The 15422-nt window shown below is 40.0% G+C and overlaps 1 long non-coding RNA gene across 1 annotated transcript; it reads right to left on the reverse strand.

Annotated features, from left to right (window-relative positions):
- Positions 1-5074: 5074 nt before the first annotated feature.
- Positions 5075-7284, reverse strand: LOC109219929. Its single transcript, XR_002067010.1, has 2 exons — positions 7187-7284; positions 5075-5312 (listed from the first exon to the last, which is right to left on the reverse strand). It is a non-coding gene; the product is annotated as an uncharacterized LOC109219929 (long non-coding RNA).
- Between the last annotated feature and the right edge of the window lie 8138 nt (positions 7285-15422).

Below are 15422 nucleotides of genomic sequence, written 5' to 3' on the forward strand. Positions count from 1 at the left end.
ATTCGGGTCGTGACAAGTTGGTATCAGAGCTCTAGGTTACATAGGTCTCAAAACTCACGGACAAACTTGGTAGAGTCTGAGGGATCGGTACGGAGACGTCTATATTTATCCCCAGAGGCTGCAGAGTTAGGAAAAACTTCACATTTGATCTTTCTTGTCGTGCGGTTCTGTTTCTCAACCACCGATTGAATTTCTACTCTGTTCTTTCGCAGATGGCGAGAACACGCGCTTCCTGATCTACTGCTCAGCAGTCCTAGCCCCGAGGAGCAGCCCCAGAGGCGGAGCCTCGGGTTGAGCTTGAGGAGGAGGTTCCAGCCGCAGCAGTTCCGGTGGGCCCAGTTTAGGTCCCCAGAGGGGTTCATTGCCACCCCAGTTCTTCAGGACGCTCTAATCCGATTGGTAGGCCTCATAGAGGGTGTCATTCGAGCAGGTTTGCTTCCAGCGGTTCAGCCAGCGGTGGCAGGTCAGCCGGGTATAGTGGCTCAGGCCGGGGGTGAGATCGCTTTTCAGGAGGCGGCCAATGTGGGCCGTAGAGTTGAGATAGTTCTGCCACAGGGAGGTGGTCATGGGTCAGATAAGAGGCCCCGTCATGTAGGCAGATTCAGTGGTACCTCGTCAGGAGGTAGAGGTTCTTGTGGTAGAAGCCATCCTTACAGGCCCTTTCAGTCAGCTCTCCAGGTCATTCATGGTACTTCAGGTGGTCATTCAGGTCGACAGGGTCAGCCTCAGTTTCCGCAGCTACAGTAGTCGCGTGGATGTTATTTGTGTGGCGAGTATGGTCATCTCAGGAGGTCTTGCCTTAGGTTGAGGGGTGCTCAGCCGCAGCAGCCGGGTTCTTGCCACGCTTGTGGCGACACGCGACACATTGTCAGATATGGCCCCTGAGTTTATGGCAGCTCTCAGCATCAGAGTTCTCGTGCTATGGTTCAGGCACCAGGGATTCCACAGCCTGCCCAGCCAGCTAGAGGTGGTGCCAGAGGTCATGGAGGTAGAGGTAGAGGACATAGAGGTGCAGCTCAGACCGCCAGAGGTAGAGGCCAGCCAGCAGCCGATCGTCCCAGAGATATGGTTCAGGGAGGTGGGACCTAGCCCCGATGTTATGCTCTTCCAGCCAGGCCAGAGGCCGAGTCATCAGACGATGTCATTACAGGTACTATTCTAGTCTGTGATATAGATGCTTCAATGCTATTTGACCCAGGGTCTACGTATTCGTACGTGTCATCCTATTTTGCACCGTACCTGGTTATGCCTAGTGATGCATTGAGTATTCTTGTTTATGTGTATGTACCGGTGGGTGATTCTATAGTGATCGACCGAGTTCATCGTTCCTGTGTTGTAGTGTTTGGGGGTCTTGAGACCCGTGTTGAGTTGTTGCTCTTAGACATGGTGGATTTCGACGTTATATTAGGGATGGATAAGTTGTCCTCGTATCATGCTATCTTGGATTGCCATGCCAAGACCGTGACCTTAGCTTTATCAGATTTGCCCCATTTGGAGTGGAGAGGGACCCCAAGTCATGCCACCCGTAGTGTTATATCATATGTGAAGGCTCGATGCCTGGTCGAGAAGGGGTGTTTAGCTTATTTGGCGTATGTTCGCGACTCCAGCGTAGAGGTCCCTTCTATTGATTCTCTTCCCATTGTTCGGGAGTTCCCTGAGGTTTTCCCTTCAGACCTGCCGGGTATGCCGCCCAACAGGGATATCGACTTTTGTATTGATCTGACTCCGGGCACTCAGCGCATTTTCATCCTGCTGTATCGCATGGCCTCGCCAAAGTTGAAAGAGTTTAAGGATCAGTTGCAGGATTTGCTTGAGAAGGGTTTCATTAGACCCAGTGTTTCGCCTTGGGGTGCGCCAGTGTTATTTGTGAAGAAAAAGGATGGCTCAATGAGAATGTGTATTGATTACCGGCAATCGATCAAGGTTACAATCAATAATAGGTATCCATTGCCGAGGATTGATGATTGGTTTGATCAGCTTCAGGGTGCCAAGGTATTTTCAAATATGGACTTGCGATCTGGCTACCGTCAGTTGAGGATTAGGGCATCCGATGTCCCTAAGACAGCTTTCCGCACTCGGTACGGGCATTATGAGTTCTTGGTTATGTCATTCGGGTTGACAAATGCCCCAGCAGCTTTCATGGACTTGATGAACCGAGTGTTCAGGCCTTATTTGGATTCGTTCGTGATAGTCTTCATGATGATATTTTGATATATTCCCCGCAGTCGAGAGGAGCACGAGCAGCATCTTAGAGTGGTTCTTCAGAGTTTGAGGGATAGTCAGTTGTACGCTAAGTTTCCGAAGTGTGAGTTCTGGTTGAGTTCAGTTGCATTCCTGGGTCATGTTGTGTCAGCAGAGAGTATCCAGGTTGACCCAGAAGGGTGCCCAGTTCAGATGGTCGGACGAGTGCGAGGCGAGCTTTCGGAAGCTCAAGATAGCTTGGACTACGGCACCGGTGTTGGTTTTGCCCATAGGTTCCGGGCCTTATACAGTTTATTGTGGTGCATCTCGTATTGGACTTGGTGCAGTAATGATGCAGGATGGAAAGGCAATTGCCTATGCTTCGCGGCAGTTGAAGATTCATGAGAAGAACTATCCGGTTCATGATTTGGAGTTGGCAACCATAGTTCACGCATTGAAGATTTGGAGGCATTATCTGTATGGCGTGGCATGTGAGGTGTTCACTGATCACAAGAGTCTTCAGTATTTGTTCAAGCAAAAGGAGTTGAATTTGAGGCAGAGGAGGTGGTTGGAGTTGTTGAAGGATTATGACATCACCATTCTATATCAACTAGGGAAGGCCAATGTGGTGACCGATGCATTGAGTAGGAAGTTAGCCAGTATGGGCAGTCTTGCTTATATTCCGGTCGGTGAGAGGCCGCTTGCTTTGGATGTTCAGGCTTTAGCCAATCAGTTCGTGAGACTGGATGTTTCTGAGCCCAGTCGTGTGTTAGCTTGCACGGTTGCTCGTTCTTCATTATTGGAGCGTATCTGTGATCGGCAGTTTGATGATCCCCATTTGTGTGTCCTTAGAGACACGGTGCAGCGAGGAGGTGCCAAGCAGGTTACCTTAGATGCGGATGGAGTTTTTTGATTGCAGGGGCGAGTTTGTGTGCCTAATGTGGATGGGCTTCAAGAGTTGATTCTAGAGAAGGCCCATAGTTCCCGGTACTCTATTCATCCGGGCGCCGCGAAGATGTATCAGGATTTGCGGCAGCATTATTGGTGGCTTAGGATGAAGAAGGATATTGTAGCATATGGGGCTCGTTGTTTGAATTGTCAGCAGGTTAAGTACGAGCATCAAAGGCCTGGTGGTGTATTTCAGCGGATTGAGCTTCCTGAGTGGAATGGGAGCGGATTACTATGTACTTTGTTACTAGACTTCCGCTGACTCGGAAGAAGTTCGATGCGATATGGGTTATTGTTGATAGGCTAACCAAGTCAGCACATTTCATTCCTGTGGCAGTCTCATATTCTTCTAAGAGGTTGGCTGAGATCTACATTCAGGAGATTGTTCGCCTTCATGGTATGCCCGTATCTATCATTTCGGACCGGGGTATGCAGTTTACCTCGCGCTTCTGGAGAGCAGTTCAGTGAGAGATGGGCACACGGGTCGAGTTGAGCACATCATTTCATCCCCAGACGGACGGTCAGTCCGAGCAGACTATTCAGATTCTAGAGGATATGCTCCGGGCTTGTGTTATTGATTTTGGAGGCTCGTGGGATCAGTTCTTGCCTTTAGCGGAGTTTGCCTACAACAACAGCTACCAGTCGAGCATCCAGATGGCTCCTTATGAGGCTTTATATGGTAGGCGGTGTCGGTCTCCGATTGGGTGGTTTGAGCCGGAAGAGGCTCGGTTGATAGGTACGGATTTGGTTCAGGAGGCCTTGGACAAGGTCAAGATCATTTAGGATAGGCTTCGTTCGGCTCAGACCAGGCAAAAGAGCTATGCAGATCGTAAGGTTCGAGATGTAGCTTTCATGGTTGGTGAGCGAGTATTGCTCCGAGTGTCGCCCATGAAGGGCGTGATTAGATTTGGGAAGAAGGGCAAGCTTAGCCCTAGGTTCATTGGTCCGTTTGAGATTCTTGATCGAGTGGGAGAGGTGGCTTATAGACTTGCATTGCCGCCCAGCTTATCAGCCGTGCATCCAATTTTTCATGTATCCATGCTTCGGAGGTATCACAGCGATCCAGCCCACGTGTTAGATTTCAGCATTGTCCAGTTGGACAGGGATTTATCTTATGAGGAGCAGTCGGTAGCTATTCTAGATCGGTAGGTTCGTCAGTTGAGATCCAAGAGTTTCCCTCTGTTCGTGTTCAGTGGAGAGGTCAGCCCCCTGAGGCATCGACCTGGGAGTCCGAGTCTGATATGCGGAGCCGTTATCCTCATCTATTTCCCGACTCAGGTACTTCATTCTTTTGTCCGTTCGAGGACGAACGGTTGTTTTAGAGGCGGAGAATGTGACGACCCAAAGGGGTCATCACCTATTTTCTTATTCATTTCGTGCTTCAGAGGCCTCGAAAACCTCATTTAAGGTTGCCTCGATTTGCGTGCGCAGTCCGGGCGCGTAGCCGGAAAGCTTAAATATCACTACTGGAAATTGAAGCTATGGCAACCCTTCGAAAACCATTGCAATAGATCTGCTAACCGTCCTTATAGGGCTATTGGGACGGATGTTGACCCGTTTCGGGATTCAGCGTTACAATAGGTCTATTGGAACGGTTGTTTGCAACGGTTCATAAACCGTCTCCATAGATAGGGATATTGTAACGGTTTTGGATTGCTACCTTGTTCTATCTACAGGAACGGTTTATTTTCTATTGGGACGGTTATAAACCGTCCTGGTAAACTAATACAGCTGATTTTTTTAAGGCTGTTGCAACGGTTTTCATGATATGTTGCAACGGTTTTCATGGTATATTGGAACAATTATCAGTACTCTATTGCAACGGATATTATAACTTATTGGAACAGTTATTAGGGGTTGCTCTTATTATTTGCTAGGTCTATTGGAACGGTTATATTCTCTATTGCAACAAATTATAATTTCTGATATTTATGGAAGCAAAATGAGAAATAGTTTCCTATTCTATGAAATTGTTTACACCATATCCAAGTAGCATTATCATGTACAAAAATAAAATATGGATACAATGTTTGGTCAAATAATTCAAAACTCAAAATAGTTGAGTTTGCATACAAAAAGTTCTAAACTAAAATATCCTTAAACATAATAATAAAGCCTAACAACAATCAACAACAACACTCAAGTAAGGTCTTCGTCACTGCTTTCATCCGCAATCACTGCACCTACAAAAGATAATGAGAAATAATTAAATAACATTTTTAAGATAATTGAATCATAAAGTAATTGAATGACCAATTGATATTAACTCGAAAATTTTTATTCTCTCTAAATTCTTAAATTTTTCGGGAGTTTCCTTTGTAAATATGACTATCCCAAAATTTTCAACCTGCTCAAAACATCATTTGCAAATACAACTAGCAGAACCTAATATCCATCCTTACATCAACTATCGATGTGCCATCCACAATATTATCAACAGGGCATGGCCAACTGCACCTAATAACACTGGTCAGCCTAATATTTAGTTCATGATAAGAAAGAAAGATGAAGTTTTAGGAGTACTTAAGTCCTTAATTAAAGTTTTATAAGTTCAGAAAGGAAGATACAGAAAATAGAAGAGTTTTTAGCTAAAACTGTCCCTTATCTTTAGCTATAGATCTAACTTTGTCCTTTATATATCACCTTGAGCACTAATCGTCCTTTAACTTTATTAAAGTTGAGCACTTTTAGTCTATTTAACAGAATACCAAATAGAAACTTTAAAACTAACGGTTGGTTTCACTGAGACCTTGATAAAGTGAACATATAGTCCTCATATTCTGCAGAACCACATCTAGTGAACCATATTTTTCAGAACTAATGAATTCTTTTATGTCATTGTGTTTTACAAATTTTAGATGCGATGTTAGATGATTTTTCTAAGGTTAATTAGTGTATTCTACAGTCACAAGCAATTCCAGAGTATATATACAACATATATTCGTTGCTTGATATAAAATTCATTGGAGAACAAAGGTCATCCACCATTCCTCGTTGGGGAGGGGCTGGAATATTTATAGATGCAGAAAATAATTTTCTTCATTCCCTTTGCTTTTAATCAAACATAGTTAGAAGAATATTAGTCCAGAAGGCAAAGTTAGAGCTTCTGCTGAAGACAAAGTAGTCATTTGAGAAATCAATCCGCATACTACCAATTTAATTTTCTTACTGAAAGTCCATAAATACAAACGACTAGACATTTTCCTCCTATACTCTGTTCCATTTATTTGTGACATTATCGATACTACTGCAGAAACCATACTTGGAGGGTGATGTTCCCTCAAGACGGCAAAAAAGTTTTTGAACAATTTTTTAACCAAATCCGATATCTAGCATTATCAAACAAAACCTCAGTTTTTGCAACAGTCTCTAACAGTTGTACCCTCAAAGCGTAATAATACAAAAATCTACCCCCATCGTTAATTGTTCAAATAGTTCAAACATCTGTGAAATGAATGCTATCTATCCACTGTCATTCCAGCTAAGTTAAATCATATTCATATATAAGGAAGTTTGATAATATGGATGAAGATAGTGAGAACATCTCCAGAACAGCAGCAGATAAAATACGCACATGAATTCTAAAGGTCAAACTAGAATACGGCCAAAGGTCTTATGGCTTTGCTAAGGAGATGTGATCGGTCTAGCCTGAATAAAGGGATGAACTGTTCTTTAATAGTTCACTCTGGGAGCAAGTGATTACAGATTGGGAGATAGAAATTCTATTAACATTTAATTAGAATCAGATCTAAACGAACCTGTAATAGACTGTTGGGGAGAAATTCAGTAATTAAAGCTTCCACCAATCGTGTAGAGGGACCAGATTAGACTAAAATCAGAATGGGTTTTGATGACTCAAGGTTAAGAGTCTCAATGATTGCACTCTAGTGTTTTGCTACTTCAGTTTTTCACATCTCAGATTTTATTAAGTAGTTGCCACTAGCACTGCTTTTGATTCAGATCATTCCAACCAATAACATGTACTGATGTACATATCAACTTTAATATAAAGATAAATTAACCCCTACACATATTGAAAGCTGGATAGAAAGCTTACCGAAACCAATGCTAGCATTATAGGCATCTGAAACCAGTCGTGTATGTTGTATCTTCATTTCATAATAGCTCCTTGCTAGTCCAGAATGGCCCTCCTTGCAAAATAGTTGACCATAAGATAAAAGTACATGCACTTGAAAAATTAATTACTGAAGAATTGGTTGCCAGTAATTTACTCAACTTTAATTTGAATACTTAATACGCAACCACCGCAAAAGTCTAGGCAATCTTTAAAACAAACTAGTTATACAGTTGCCATACATGATGCTAAAGGTTTCATTAATTAAGGCAAATCAAACTTCATGAAAAATGAAAACAGAAACAAAAGATTATACCTTATTCGAGGTTCTCAGTGTTGAATATGGCAAATGGAGTTCAAAGGCCAAAGGTCATACGCAAGAACTGAAAATTTAAAACAAAAGTTGTTTGGATATTATAAAAGCTTCGAATGAAACAAACTAAGCTTTATAACATATTAAAATAGCTTCATGTATCAGACTATAGTTTTAAGTACTTAGCATATTACAAAAGCTTGGAACTGAAACAAACTAAAAACTCCAAGAGCATACACAAGAACAAAAAATTGATTTCCTTCTGCCTTTCAAGCATAGAATAACAATTTTTTCCAACTAATTAGAGAACAAGTTAGTAACTGGATCTTTGAGTTACTATATAAGATACTAGCTATTAGTCACTAATTTTAATCTGATTAAAAATTGAACAACGCCGGTGCACACAAGTTAATTAGACGAATTGAGACTAAAGTACATTTTTGGATTCCAACTTCATACCGATAAGTGCAATATAGTATTCCAACCTCATAACCATATATTTAAAATGTAACATTTGGAATTGCTATGTGAATCCGTCTATGTGCCTTGCGGCAGATTACCCTCTTCACTAAGTAATTTCTAACAAACTTCATTACATGCTTTTCCCAGAATGTTTTTTCCTACTCTTCAAGTAGCATAGATTTCATGCTCAGAACATCCTTAACATAAAAATCTAACATCTTTCTTAAGCCAGTGGGTACCAATTTTTATTCGGGATACCTTTCGAAACTTATATATATCGCCCCTTTTATTTATTTATTTATGTAAAGTTGAAGGTACCATATAATTTTCAGTTGTTAAGCCATGGCCACGCCAGTGAAAAACTGCATTGCGCCAGAGCAAGGAGAGACAGAGCAAGGAGAGACAGAGCAGTCGCCAAGCGATTTCATTGCTCCAGAACCACATTTCTCTTTGTGTTCATCGATCAATATTTGTGTGCAACGACACTTCGTACGACAAAATGCCTTCTCCCCTCTGTAAATATTGAAAGGAAAGAAGTTGTTATTCTATGCTTGAAAGGCACAAGTATAAGAAGTTGTTATTCCTATGATGCCAAAAACAATTAGCGCACTCTTTAAAAGGGCATAATATTTTATTTCCTTGGGAAGCTCATTCAAATGCTTTATCAAAAAGTTTATTCACTCTTTGTATGTACTCATCAGTTGACCTTCGAAGGTCCATTCATCTTTTATCTCCGTTATCCATTAAATTAGTTTTATCTTATATGGCACCACAACAACCAGTATAAAATTGGCTTATTACTCTTAATAAAAAAAATCAGATAATAAGAAAGATAGAAAAAAAAGCCACTTAGAAAAAGTCAATACTTAACCCCCAACTAAACCCCAATCAACTTATCTGTATGAACTAGTTGTTTTAACAATGGTTTAATTTTCCGAATCATTACCTTTAAAAAGATTTAAACATGAAATTAATCTATTTTCAACAGCCCTTTCATCTATCAAAATCCACCCACTAAACCCCCAATTTTACAAACTAGAAACCACAAAATTTAGCATACACTACAAACAAGGGACAGAGTAAATTAACGGATTTATCAGAATCTTACCAGAGAAAGAAAACATAAGAAGAAGTGAAACAATTATCCGACGAAACAATAGCGAACATCGAACAACCACAGAAAATATCGAACAAAGGAAAAATACCGACAACCTACATCTGAGATTCCCTTATATTAGTCGAAATGGTTGTCCTTCGTCGGAATAGATCTTCCTTCGTCGGAGCAAGCTGCACAGTTCGCCGATGACGATTTTTTCTAGGTTTAAGACTATGAGAGAGAGAGAGAGGCGAAAGGGCTGATGATGAGATGACAGAGAGATGAAATGCGTTTTCTAACTTTACAAAATAAATTAAAGACTTAGTATAAAAATTTGGTGGGGTCATCTATTATTTTTTTGATTTTTTAATAAATATGTAGGAGGGAAAGTAGGGAGGGAAAAATAAACCATCCCAATATATATTTTATTTCACCAAACCGTTCACATAAATAACACTATTGTATCGCCTTTATAAATTGTCTTCATACATTTATTTATGGCGACGGTTACAGTGCTATTGGAACGGTTTTGCTTCATAAGTGTCCCAAAAGCCCTATGACTCTATTGGGACGATTAAAACCGTTCCAATACATAATTTATTGTAACAGTTCTCTAACCGTTACAAAATAACCGTTCCATTAGAACCATTTTTTAGTAGTGTATGAATTCTGTGTGAAAAACGCTAAATTTTGATATTAATATGAATATATTTGACTTCGGTCAATATTTTTGGTAAACGGATCCAGACCCATGATTTGATGGTCCCGGAGGGTCCGTAGAAAAATATGGGACTCGAGCATATGCCCGGAGTCGAATTCCGAGGTCTAGAGCCCGAGTAATGAATTTTTCTGTGAAATTGTTTTTCTGAAATTATTAAGGAAATTGGAAATAAAATTTGATTAAAAGACTGTGATATCGGGCTCGTATTTTGGTTTCGATGCCCGGTACAAGTCTTATATATGGTTTAAGCGCTTTATGTAAAATTTGGTTGAAGTTGGACGTCGTTTGACGTGTTTCGGACTTAAAATGAAAATTTGATGCTTTATGAAAATTTCAAGGAAAACCATGAGTTTTGAGGCTTGATTTGATGTATATGATGTTATTTTGGCGATTTGATCGCACAGATAAGTCCGTAGGATGTTTTTGAGGTTGTGTGTATATTTGGTTAGGAGCCCCGAGGGCTCGGGAGTGTTTCGGAGGTGTTCCGGGAGGTTTTAGAACTTAGTGAAATTGCAGAAAATCTGCAACAGGTGCACGGTAAATTCCTTCATCGCGTTCGCGGTATCTCCTTCGGGTTCGCGAAGCTTCAGATTCCTCCATCCTTCGCATTCACATCCCTTCACCGCGATCGCGTAGAGTTATCGAGTTTCGAGGGCCCATCCCTCCTTCCTTCTTCACGTTCGCGATGGCTGGACCGCGTTCGCATAGCTCTCCAGCCCCCTTCCCATCGCGTTTTGCATATAGGCCAACGCGTTTGCGTAGGCCAAACTCCTTGGACCCCAGTATTTCCTCCTTCGCGTTCGCACCCCTACTCCCGCGAACGCGATGCCTGTCTGACCCTACTCATCGCGAACGCGAACCCCATGTCGCGAACGCATAGAGTATTTTCACCTAGCGATTTTTAAGTCATAAAAACAGAACAGTGACGGGTTTTATTCAAAAAATACACAAACCATTTCTTCTCCAAAGCTTCTAGGCGATTGTTAGGGCATTTCTTCATCAAAGCTTCTTGGGTAAGTATTGTTTAACTTGTCTCCTTCATTTTCCATCATCATTTATCAAATTCCTAAGCTCAAATCATGTAATCTAGGGTTGAAATTGGGGAAAATGGGTAGAGTTAGGGCTTTTCAATTTTTCTTGATTTAGACCTCGTTTTGGGGTCGAATTTGAAAGCAAATTGTATATTCGGGCTCATAGGAGAATGGGTGATATGAATTTGGTTCGAACCTCGTGTTTTGACCAAGCGGGCCCGGGGTCGATTTTTGGAATTTTGAGAAGAAAGCTTAGAAATCCAAATTTATGAATTGGGTTCATATATTGATACTGTGGAATCATTATTGTATAGATTTGATTGAGTGGGAGCCGAGTTCGAGAGGAAAAGCGGTAATTGAGGATTGAATTGGCCATGGAAGTTCGAGGTAAGTGTTTGGTCTAACCTTAGCTTGAGGGAATAGGAGTTGAGTGTTGTTTGCTACTTGCTAATTGTCGAGTACGGTGCATAGGCATGGTGACGAGTATCTATACATTGGTGTCTAGCATGACCGTGAGTCCTTAAAATGCGATTATCATGATTTGTTGAAATTTCCATGCTTAACTGAGAATTCCTATATATTGTAAAGAATGTATGAAAGACATTATGATTATTTGATTCTCCGGAGCATTGGCTCGAATGATGAAGTGAATTATAATGTAAGATACGAAAGAAAGAGATGGCTATTGGTTATTCCCTCGCCGGGTCGTTTTGTTGGTTGTTGTCTTTCTCCCTTGTCGGGATATTGAGTTTATTGATATTGTTCCCTTGCCGGGATCTGACTGCTTTATTGTATTCCCTTGCCGGGATTTTTTTTTGCCATTGTTTGTTTGCTTTTTTGCCCCGTATTTGTGACCGTTGTTCGGATGAGAAAGAATGATATTGGTGGATCCGGTTGCATGCCGCAACAGTGATAAATGATATGGATCGGGTTGCACGCCGCAACAATGCTAAATGATATTTGAGGGTTGGGTTGCACGCCGCAACAATGATATTTGAGGGTCGGGTTGCACGTCGCAACAATGATATTGAGGATCGGGTTGCACGCCGCAACAATGATATTTGAGGGTCGGGTTTCACGCCGCAACAATGATATTGAGGATCGGGTTGCACGCCGCAACAGTTGCTGATTCAAGTGTGTTTAGTTGGAGTATTCGTTTCTTGATTCGTTGTAAATGCTTTGGCTGCTTCTACCTTTATATTGTGCTTTCCTAATTGTAACTGTTGCCTCCCCATAACATGTTCCCCCTTCCGTTATTGACTGTTTACTTCCCGTATTTCTTTCCGTCGTATGTATATATTTGAACTGCACAGGTTTATCTGGTAGTCTGGTCCTAGCCTCGTCACTACTTCGCCGAGGTTAGGCTAGGCACTTACCAGCACATGGGGTCGGTTGTGCTGATGCTACACTCTGTGCTCTTTTTCACAGATCCAAGTTTTGGTCAGCAGCTCCAGTAGCGTGGGTGCAAGTTTCCAGTCCAGCGAGACACCGAGGTAGCCTTGCAGGCGTCCGCAGGCCCGGCGTCTCCCCTATCCTTATATTTGACTGTTATCTCATTGTATCCGAGACAAAACAGAGATGTTTCTTTCAGACCTTGTATTTAGTATTCTTAGATGTTCGTGAGTATGTGACTCCAGTTCTTGGGTAGAGATTCATGTTGGAAACTCCGAATTTTATTCAGTTATTTGAAATTTAAGACTTCTGCTTATGAATTTAGTTCTGTTGCCTTTATTTTAATGTTGTTAATTATTAAAAAGGAATAGGTGCTTAATAGAAAGTGATTAAGCTTGGCTTGCCTAGCTCCTACTAGTAGGCGCCATCACGACCCCCGAAGGTGGGAAATCCGGGTCGTGACATGCACTCTGTTCATCTCTTCTTCCCAACCTTTTAAAGAAGTAATCTTTTCTTAACTCTTTTTTCTTTAACCTCACCCTGGCCACGGTTAAACATATATACCCATTTTTTGTTAATTTTGGGTTTGGCTTAACCGGTTTCTCCTAGGAATTTATAGGTTAATCCATCAAAATTATTAAAAAATTGGAAAGATAACCATATACTAAGAGTGATGTCTAGTTATTTACAAACTAATAATTGTGGAATAGTAAACATAAAACTGTACATAATAACATAAAACTGTAAACAGGGGTAATATCCAGAAACATAATTTAGATAAAATAAGTAACTTACATGTTTACAGGAGAGAGATTTCCCTTTCGGGAAACCCAAAAAGTTTACTGGACTTGGGAATTAAGATCTGGCACACACAAGCATAATGATTTATTTATTTTACAAACTCGAGATAGATAGTACTAAGGCATACATAAGGAAATATTTTACAAGGTATATGACAAGATGTTTGGAGGATGGTGGGTGATGAAGGAGAGTATTTTGGTGGCTTGGCTTTCTTCAGAGTGTTTTCTCTTCTTCCTTCTTTCCCTTTTTATAGCTAAATTTTTGAGACGGATTCCAAAATGGACTTCAAACCTTTCGAGAAATCTTTCTTGTCTAGCCTTGTAGGGTACTTCATTGGGCCCCATCTTCATATGGCTTAGGCAGGGATTTCCTTAGTATTTGTAACTATTTCTTCCACTCAAAATTCAGCTTGTCTTGTAGTACTTCCTTTTGTCACATCTTCTTTATGTCACTTCTTCTTTTTCAATTGTCTCCCGAATTATTGCTCTTTGTCTTTATTGCTCTTATTTTCCTCTAACTGAGACCTTGCTTCCTTTTACGTGTCTAAGTTATGTAGAGCTATTGAATCAAAACTCATTCCTGAATCATCTTCGTATGGATCTTGGGCATCTTGATAATTTAAGTTGTCTTCATCTTCGTGATTATCATCTTCCCCTGAGCTTTGAGACCTTTCTGGACTTGGATTAAAACTGGGACTTTTAATCATATGTTTGTCTTGCTTTTCTTTTTCTTGAAAGAAATTTTCTAATGTCTGTTTAATTATGCTTTCTATTTTCTCATTTTTTTTCTTTTTAGAAATTATACCCTTCTTTTTTAATGCTTCTCCCTGTGTTAGTGTTCTAGGTAGTCTTCGTCTTGATGAACCTTCATCTTCACTTTTTGGCAAAGTGACAGCCATAAACGGATTTGATGTGTCTTTACCAGTTACCGTTTGAACCGGACTAGCTGTATCATTATCCGATACTGTAGATTTTGCTGCATTCATTGGGGAATGTACACCCTTCTCATCCATTTTTTCTTGAGATGGAGAACTCTGTTTTGGACTACTCATCTTTGTGTCTTGTTGAGATATAACTTGAGTCTGGGACTGTGTCAATTCAAATTTTAACGCATGTATTCTCTGTTCTAGTACCTTCACTTGCTCCATAAGTCTTGTTTTTTCCTGTGCCAAGATTTCATTCTTCTGGTTTATTCGTTTGAAGGCTTCCGTCATTGATGAGCAATGATCACATAATATTATCTTATCGTTGTCCTTTTGGATGTTATATTGGGGAATTTTTTTTTGGGTTTTGTCTAAGTGCTGAGGAGATATAGTAGTTTGGTCCTAGTATTCCTCTTGCATAGTCTAATGCTTCAGTGAAGTCATTGAAACCTTTAAAAAGTGGTTTTTCTATATTTTTAATAGAGTCTAGTACTTCTAACCATGTCTGAAAAATGCCATTTGTCTTACCATGTATAACTACATAGTATTTAAATCTTTTTTCTTGGTTTTTGTCTGTAAAATACTGTCCTAAGGCATTAAGAGCCGCTATAACATATTTAATGTCTTTTTTATTATATGCTATCCATAAGTTATCAATAAAACATCTTTGAGGTCTATCTATGACACATTCTGGTAATACTCTAAACGATATGTTTGATGGTGGAAAAAATATTAAATTATGCTTTCCAAAACTTATTCTATCCATATGAGTTTGTTCTGCAAGAGATTGTGGCTTAAAATGAAGTTTACCTAATACTGTCTGCAAGTATTTGTCTGAGAGTGAGGCTTGAATGCCCTTCCCTTTGTCTTCAGTCTTGGGAACTGTTGGTCTCATGCTGTACATGTAAAATATTTATTAATTAACAGTAATTTTAAGCCTGCTTAACTGATCTGCTAAATTATTATCTTTTTCTTTAATATGTTCAAAAACCAAATTATATATTGATATAGTATCAATAAAATTTAACCATCTTCTTCTACTACTACTCTTTGCATTTATCTTTTGGTGAAACTTAACTATAGCTTCACAGTCGGTTCTAATTGTTACTTCTTGTTTATTCAATATGTATAGTTTAAAACTATTTAATCCGTATATTAAAGCTAAAATTTCTGCATCTATACTACTCATATTTCCTTTTTCTCTATATTTACCACTTTGGTAAGCACATATTTTTTCTGTATTCTTATCACTATATTTATTTGGTTTTGCCTTCAAAACTGCTCCCCATCCTTCAAAACTCTCGTCTGTTTCTATAATTAAATAGTCTGTTTCTAATGGCATATTTAAATCAGGTAGTATTTTTATTTTTCTTTGATTTTTTGTACTATTTAATGTCTTCTATGTTGAAATATTTTTGTCCTGTAGAGCCTGTTTTAGCATATAGTGGTCCTGACTATTTTCCTAAATCTTTATATATTT

This window comes from Nicotiana attenuata, unplaced genomic scaffold (genome assembly GCF_001879085.1).
Source record: "Nicotiana attenuata strain UT unplaced genomic scaffold, NIATTr2, whole genome shotgun sequence".
NCBI classification, from domain to species: Eukaryota; Viridiplantae; Streptophyta; class Magnoliopsida; order Solanales; family Solanaceae; genus Nicotiana; species Nicotiana attenuata.